The 8,713-nt window shown below is 57.0% G+C and overlaps 1 pseudogene; it reads left to right on the plus strand.

Moving 5' to 3' along the window:
• Positions 1-176: 176 nt before the first annotated feature.
• On the plus strand, positions 177-6,666 carry LOC119349981 (annotated as a pseudogene).
• The last annotated feature ends 2,047 nt before the right edge of the window (positions 6,667-8,713 follow it).

The following is an 8,713-nucleotide window of genomic DNA, read 5'->3' on the forward strand; positions in this document are numbered from 1 at the left end:
TGGGGGGTGCGCCAGTCCCTTGTGGGATGGTTTGCTCCCCTCTAATGGCCTAATAGGCCCACTATCCTCCTGTGTGCTTCTGTGTGCTTCTTTGGTTTCATTCATCTCTGCCACTCTGTGTTTGTATTTAGGTAGGTAGCTACTTCACTCCTTGAGTACTCTTGGGCAGCCGGGCGATGAGCATGGAACCATCGTCATAGGTGGTACCTTGCTACTCGGGTTGGTTCATGGAAGAAGCAGCTGCGTGGAGTAGTGAAGATAGGATTAGCTTCCAAACATCCTTGCCTAGCCATAGTGATAGCGTGCAGCTGCAGATGGTTAAGTATGCAGCCCCAGCCACACCCACACCCACACAAGATAATGACTGTAGTGATCCGACGATCCAGCTGTTCAAGGAAGTAGTGCAATCGTTCCATACTGACTATTTGGACAGTATGGAACGGAAGATGCACAATGTTAGGCAGTAGAATACCATCGTGTACGCACTCTGTATAGTCACCGCGTACACGACGCGCACCGGCTCGTGCAGCCAGATCGTGGCGCACGACGGGTAGTTTCTCCACCCCATGATCTCCACTCTGTAGGCAGGTAGCGCTAAGCTGTACATATACCCCCTACACGATCAATGAGAATGCGTGGTGTGTGTTCTCCCTAATCTCGATCTTCTCCCTCAACATGGTATCAGATACCCCCGATTCTGCTCCCTCTTCCGCTGCCATGGAAGGTGCCGGCGCCGGCGACGTCTCCAACGACGTGCCCCTGGCCGCCGCACCCCCTGCTGACTCTGGTGCGGTTCCCATCGCGCCCCCAGCTCCCATCGCGCCTCCGGCCCCTGTCGCGCCGGCCGCTCCGGCTCTGCCCGCACCGCACGCGGCTGTCGCGCCGGCTGTCGCAACTGCCTCCCCTCTCCCCTCGTCGATCCTTCAGACCGTCGACATCCGGCGTCACGTCCCCGTCACGCTCGACCTCCTCTCCGGGAACTATTCCCAGTGGCGCCGGCACTTCGACACGGTCATCGGCATTTTCGGCCTCCGCGGTCACGTCGACCACGAGGCCGTTCCCCGCCTCGACGTCCCTGAGTGGCTGATGGCTGATCACGTCGTCATCCACTGGCTCTACTCCACCATCTCGCCGGAGCTCCTCGACGCTGTGATGCAGCCCGACGACACCGCGCTCGCCGTCTGGGGCGCCGTCGACGGCATCTTCCGCGACAACCAACTCGCCCGTGCCGTGTACATCGACGCCGAGTATCTTGCGCTCGTTCAGGGCGACCTGACCGTGATGCAGTACTGCACCAAGCTCAAGGCGTTCACCGATCAGCTGCGCGATCTCGGCCAGCCCGTGACGGACACGCGCCAGGTCTTCCACCTACTCCGGGGGCTCAACCGTCAGTTTCATGCCGTGATCCCCCACATCACGTCGCAGGTGCCCCTCCCGTCCTTCCTCCAGGCGCTCCTTCCTCCTTCTAGAGGAGCACCGGGCCGAGCAGACCGCACGTCTGCAGACCGCGCACGCCATGCTCGCCGGGCGCGCTGCTCCGGCCCCTGTCCCCGTGCTCACCAACGACAACACTCGTGGGCGCAGGCGCGGCCGGCGCCGCGGTCGAGGGAACGGCTCTGGCACGGTCCCGGCTTCTCCAACACCTCCTTCGCCGCGGCCAGCCTCCCTCCCCGCCCCGCCCCTGGTGCCAACTCCTGGACTGGCCTCGTCCAGGCCTGGCCGATGCCCTGGCGCGCACTGGGCTCTGGTGTCCTCGGACCGCGCCCCGGCACGCCTCATCAACAGGCCATGCTCGCCGTGCCGGCTTCGCCTGCGTTTCCCCCGCACGGGTACGGCACGCCCGGTGCTCCGGCCGGCCACACCTACCCCAGCTACGGGCACCCTGGTGCCGGCCCGTCCTCCTCACCGTCCCCAGCCTGGGACATGGCGGCGCTGCAGGCGGCGCTTCACAGCGCCACCGCTGGGCCTTCGACGTCCGGAACCACGCCAGAGTGGTACCTCGACTCCGGCGCCGCCTCCCACATGAGCTCCTCCTCTGGTAATCTTCTTTCTGCCCAACCTTACCTCTCTGATTCTCGGGTCATTGTTGGCAGCGGTGAGTGCCTGCCGATCACACATGTCGGGACTGGCTCCCTCATCTCCGGCACCTCGCCTATCCAGCTCCGCAATGTTCTTGTCTGTCCCTCTCTCATAAAAAATCTCCTTTCCGTCCGTCAGTTATGTCGTGACAATCCAGTTTCAGTTGAGTTTGACATTTTTGGTTTCTCTGTCAAGGACATTCGAACCAAGGCGGTGATCCTCCGATGTAACTCCGGCGACGATCTCTACCTCGTTGGACAGCCCTCGCCTCCCTCCTCACGGCGGTTCGCCGACGTCGTCACCACCGATGTCTGGCATCAACGACTTGGGCACCCCGTCCGTGCGTCGCTCGGTGCCCTTCCTCTCGCGTTCAGCAAGTCTACGCCTCATGTCTGCCATGCGTGCCATGTGGGCAAGCACGCTCGTCTCCCGTTTCAGTCTTCTGCTAGCCGTAGTTTGTTTCCTTCTCAGTTGTTGCACCTTGATGTATGGACCTCCCCTGTTGTAAGCATCTCTGGTTATCAGTTTTATCTGATCATACTAGATGATTATACGCATTATGTCTGGTCTTTCCCTGTCAAGCACAAGTCTGAAGTTTTTCAAATTCTGCTTGAGTTTTTTGCTTACGTTCAGACGCAGTTTCAGTTGCCGATCCTTGCGCTGCAGACCGACAACGGACGTGAGTTCGATAACTCTGCCATCCGCTCGCTTCTTGCTCGTCATGGCACACATTTTCGCCTCACCTGTCCATACACCAGTCAGCAGAATGGCAAAGTGGAGCGTGCCCTGCGCACTCTCAATGATGGCGTGCGTGCTCTGCTGATGCACGCATCCATGCCCGCTCGCTTCTGGGCTGAAGCCCTCAGCACCTCCACCTTCCTCCTCAACCGCCGTCCTTGCCACACCAGCAAGCCGCAGTCCCCGCACGAGCTCCTGCTTGGCATGCCGCCCGACTATGCTCAGCTCCGCGTGTTCGGGTGCCTCTGCTATCCCAACCTCACCGCCACCTCTCACCACAAACTAGACACTCGCTCCGCCGCTTGTGTGTTTCTCGGCTACCCGCTTGACCACCGTGGCTACCGCTGTTTTGACCCTGTCTCTCGCCGCGTGATCACTTCGCGCCATGTCGTGTTCCATGAACACATCTTCCCCTTCGCCACACCCTCCCCTTCTTCGGTCCCTTCCCCACCACCACCTGCTCCTTCGGCCACTGTTTTGCAGGTCCCGCTCGTCGCTAACTCGTCGGGTGCGCGCGTTCTGCCCCCGTCCCCTGACGCGGTCGCCCCGCTCCCTCCACGCGTGGCGCCACTCCGTCCACTTACCACCATCGGATCGGGATCGGGCGGCTCTGCGTCCTCATCTGTTGGCGCGCCGAGCCTCCCTTCAAACTCCACCGTCCGATCCTCTCCGGGCGGCATCCACGACAGCGCGCCCCCGCCACATTCAAAAATGGGCTCTGGCTCCCGCGCGAGCTCCTCGGGATCGCTGTCGACCTCGCCCGTTGCTGCTCCATCATCTCTGGTCCGCGGTTCCCTCCAGGCCAGTGACGCACGCGCAGCGTTGCATCTTCTGGCCCAACCCGAAGTACTTTGATGCAGCTGCCGTCGACACCTCGCCGGCCCTCTCGCCGGTTCCTGCCTCCGTCCGCGTTGCGGTTCGCGATCCCCGGTGGCTCGCCGCCATGCGCGACGAGTACGACGCCCTGGTCCGCAACCGCACGTGGGAACTGGTGCCGCGTCCCCCCGGCGTCAACCTCATCACCGGCAAATGGATCTTCAAGCACAAGCTCAACTCCAACGGCTCCCTCGCCCGCTACAAAGCCCGCTGGGTCGTGCGCGGCTTCCGCCAGCGCGCCGGCGTCGACTACGGCGAGACCTTCTCGCCGGTCGTCAAGCCCGCCACCATCCGCACGGTCCTCACGCTCGCTGCGTCGCGGGACTGGCCTGTTCATCAACTTGACGTCTCCAACGCCTTTCTGCACGGCACCCTGGATGAGGAGGTGTTCTGTCTTCAACCTGCCGGCTTCGTCGACCCCGATCGTCCTCACCATGTCTGCCGCCTCTCAAAGTCGCTCTATGGCTTGAAGCAGGCGCCCGTCAAGACGCTTGGCTTCTCCGCCACGCGCTCGGACTCCTCCCTGTTCACGCTCCGCCGCAGTGGGGACACGGCGTACCTTCTTCTCTACGTCGACGACATTGTGCTCACCGCGTCCACGTCGGCCATGCTTCAACGCATCATCACTGGACTCACGGGGGAGTTCGCCATGAAGGACCTCGGGCCTCTGCACTTCTTCCTGGGCATCAAGGTCACGCGCACGCCCGCGGGCTTCTTTCTCTGTCAACAACAGTACGCCGAGGATGTGCTCGACCGTGCTGGCATGGACACCTGCCGGCCCTCTCCCACGCCTGTCGACACCAAGGGCAAGCTCCCCGCCGCCGACGGCCCTCGTGTGGACGACGCCTCCGCCTACCGCAGCACTGCAGGCGCGCTGCAGTACCTCACCATCACCAGGCCGGAGATCGCTTACGCCGTGCAGCAAGTCTGCCTGCATATGCACGACCCGCGCGAGTGCCATCTCGCTCTGGTCAAGTGCGTTCTGCGCTACATTCGCGGCACGGCGCACCTCGGGCTGCATCTCCGCGCCTCGCGCTCCCTGGATCTTCGCGCCTTCACCGACGCCGACTGGGCCGGCTGCCCCAACACACGGCGCTCCACCTCCGGCTTCTGCATCTATCTTGGCGACACCCTCGTCTCCTGGTCCTCCAAGCGACAGGCGACAGTGTCCCGCTCCAGTGCGGAGGCCGAGTACCGCGGCGTTGCCAATGCCGTGGCCGAGTGCGTGTGGCTGTGCCAACTCCTCGGCGAGCTCTTCCTGCCGGTCGACAAGGCGACCCTCGTCTACTGCGACAACGTGTCCGCGGTGTATCTCTCCGTCAACCCCATCCACCATTGTCGCATGAAGCATGTAGAGCTGGACATTCACTTTGTGCGCGAGCGCATGGCCCTTGGCGAGTTCCGCGTTCTCCACATCCCCACGCGCCAGCAGCTCGCCGACATCATGACGAAGGGGCTGCCCACAGATGCCTTCTGTGACTTCCGTTCCAGTCTTTGCGTCGCCGCTGCCGACGTCACGACTGCGGGGGGTGTTAGGCAGTAGAATACCGTCGTGTACGCACTCTGTATAGTCACCGCATACACGACGCGCACCGGCTCATGCAGCCAGATCGGGGCGCACGACGGGTAGTTTCTCCACCCCATGATCTCCACTCTGTAGGCAGGTAGCGCTAAGCTGTACATATACCCCCTACACGATCAATGAGAATGCGTGGTGTGTGTTCTCCCTAATCTCGATCTTCTCCCTCAACACACAAGATCCCTCCAAGCCTGATAGGTGTTGGCCCATGGTACATCCAACCGGTGACTGTGGCCATCGGCCCTTACCACCATGGTCTTCGTCCCAGCGTGCTGGAGGCGGAGAGGGTGAAGCATGTGGCTGCGACCCAATGCATCACGGACTCGGGCCGCCCAGTCCAGGAGATGTACGATGCCGTCTTCGCCGTGTCCGCCGACGCCCGCAGCCTCTACTACCCGGACGAGTTGGCGAGATTCCGCGACGACGACTTTTTGCCGATGATGTTCCTTGATGGTTGCTTCTTGGTGCAGTTCATGCGTTGCTATGGCAACATTGACGACATGGATGGCGCGCTGAACAGCTATTTGTGCGCCAACTTCGAGCGCCTCTACACCGACATCATGATGCTTGAGAACCAGATCCCCTGGGTGGTGGTTAAAGCCATCTTGAAGTTCATGCCAGAGCCCTTGCTCTGGGAGGAGTTTGTCGCTGCGATGAGAGCCGGCATGAAAAACCAAATGAATTCTAAGGAAGTCCCACCCATCCACGTAGATCCTACCTATGAACCGCCGCATCTCCTCGGCCTTGTCCGGTTCTACATCGTGGGGAACAACGACGACATCAAAGTTGAACGCCCCACTGCTCCGGACGGAGACAAGCCCATGTCGTTATCCATCAGCGTCGCCGAGCTTGCCGACATCGGTACCACACTCGTACCCGAGACAGAAAAGTCAGGGTTAGTGCACATGACCCTCCAAAAGAAAAGGTTAGTGGACACGGGCCTCGGCGGGAAAAAGTTTTGCTTCTTATTTGGCGATCTCCGCGTGCCATCCCTGTTCCCAACCGACGCAAATGCGACTTGGCTCCTCAACATGGCGGCCTTCGAGTTATGCAAAACCGCAGACTTCCGCCATGTTAATGATGAAGAATCCGCTGCCTGCTCCTACCTCCATCTCTTCGCCATGCTGCTGGACTAGAAGGAACACGTGCATGACCTGCGGAAAAGTAAGGCCATCGAAGGAGGAGGACTCACCAGCATTGGCAAGAACATGCGCCTCGGAAAGTGCTACCTCGACATAATAACAGAGATCGAGAACTTCAAGGGGAGGAGATCAATTTGGCTAAAGTTGTACCTCTTCTTTATCAAGCACTGGACTAAAATCATGGCGGTGGTCACGGTCATTGGTGCAGTTATAGGCATTTTGTCGTCGCTCCAAGCTCTCAAGCCAAGCTAAGACATACCGGACCTGATTGTACTAGCATTACCTTGCATGTTCTAATTGCATGCCTCTTACTATCCGCATTGTAAAATTCCTTGTATCTCAATCCGATTTCAAGTGAAATTCATTGTATCTGTATTACGACAACATCAAGCAATTAGCATCAATTATTTGCAAGCAAGTAGACGTATGGGTACTCGAGCATTAGTTAGCCGCCGGGCCCTAATTGATGCTAATAGGATATAATATGGTTGGTGTTATATTAACTCTTGTCGTGAGTGAGAGGCAGCTAGCTAGTACAACCAACAGAACCCGTATGCATGTTCGTTGGGTACTGTTAGATGCGAGTGGTATCTATAATATAGTTCATTCCCACTAACCATTTTCTCTTAATATGCAGCCTATCCACCTCAGTAGCCTTGCGCATCATCAGTTTCTCTTAATTATTATGGTCATGCAGCTCACCACGTCTGCATTCTTTAAAGAATCGTGTGAATCTGCTCTCTGGAAACCGAAGAGGCCCCTTTGATATACCGTAACCGAAGAGCAGAGAAGTCCGACAGAACCCCGTTGCTTCATCACACCTCGGGGCTTATACAATGCAAGGTGCTTATTATAGAAACAAACCAGGCTTTCTTTAAGCACATATGCTTATTTGCAGTGGGTAGACAATTAATTAGTCATCTCTCCTACAAAAATAGACGCTGGTGCTTCAGAAAAAACCGGTTTATTTTTCTAAGCATCTTCGTAGGCACCTAGCATTGTACAAGGCCTCATGCATTCTGTAAGACATATGATTTGAGAACTGCTCGACACCCCTAACCCGGGGTGTGGCTATCTCATTATATAGGGGTACCCAAGGGGTACAATACAATGTTACAATACAGATATACAGAGGCTACGTATATACAGTCTAACACCCTCCCTCAATCTTAACTATGTCCTGAAGTACAAAGCAAGTTAAGATTGCGCCTACAGCCTACAAACTGTGGTTGTGGAAGAGGCTTCGTGAAGATGTCAGCAAGTTGATCCTTTGATGAGATGAACTTGATACAGAGTAGCTTCTGTGCAACACGTTCCCGAACAAAGTGATAATCCACCTCAATGTGTTTTGTCCTAGCATGAAACACCGGATTAGAAGAAAGATATGTAGCACCAATGTTGTCACACCACAGGACCGGAGGACGAGCTTGAGGAACACGCAACTCTCTCAACAGAGACTGTACCCATATGATCTCAGCAGTCGCATCAGCAACAACTCTGTATTCAGCCTCAGTACTACTGCGTGACATTATTGCTTGCTTGCGAGCATTCCAGGCGATCAAGTTTGGACCCAGAAATACCGCATAACTCGTGGATCGCCTGTCATCCGGACTACCAGCCCAATCTGCATCAGAGAAAGCTGAGAGCTCATACGACGATGTAGACTGAAGAAGCAAACCATAGGAGGCAGTAAAACTGACATAGCGCAAAATACGCTTCACAGCTGACCAGTGAGACGTCCTGGGTGCATGCAGAAACTGACAGACACGGTTGACTGCATAGGAGATATCAGGCCTGGTAATAGTAAGGTATTGCAGACCACCAACGAGACTGCGATACTCAGTAGCATCATCAGACAAGAGAGAGTCGCCATCAAGAGCAGACAACCGATCAGTGGCAGACATCGGAGTGTTAACATGTTTGCATTTGAGCATTCCAGCATGACGCAACAAGTCCAAGGAGTACTTTTTCTGAGTGAGAGTCAAACCAGCATAGGACCGTGAAACCTCAAGACCAAGGAAAAAGTGAAGAGAACCCAAATCCTTGACAGCAAAATCATCATGGAGAGCAATCACAAGGCGATCAGCAGCAACAGCAGAGGAACTGATGAGGATGATATCATCAACATAAACCAAGAGATACATCGTGACCTCAGGGCGCTGGAGGAGAAACAATGACGTATCAGCAATGGAGGGAGTAAACCCAAGAGCCCGAAGAACAGATCCAAGGCGAGCATGCCATGTACGAGGAGCCTGTTTGAGTCCATATAGTGCCTTAACCAGACGACAGAGATGATGAG

Source organism: Triticum dicoccoides, chromosome 1B, assembly GCF_002162155.2.
Source record: "Triticum dicoccoides isolate Atlit2015 ecotype Zavitan chromosome 1B, WEW_v2.0, whole genome shotgun sequence".
Lineage (NCBI taxonomy): Eukaryota > Viridiplantae > Streptophyta > Magnoliopsida > Poales > Poaceae > Triticum > Triticum dicoccoides.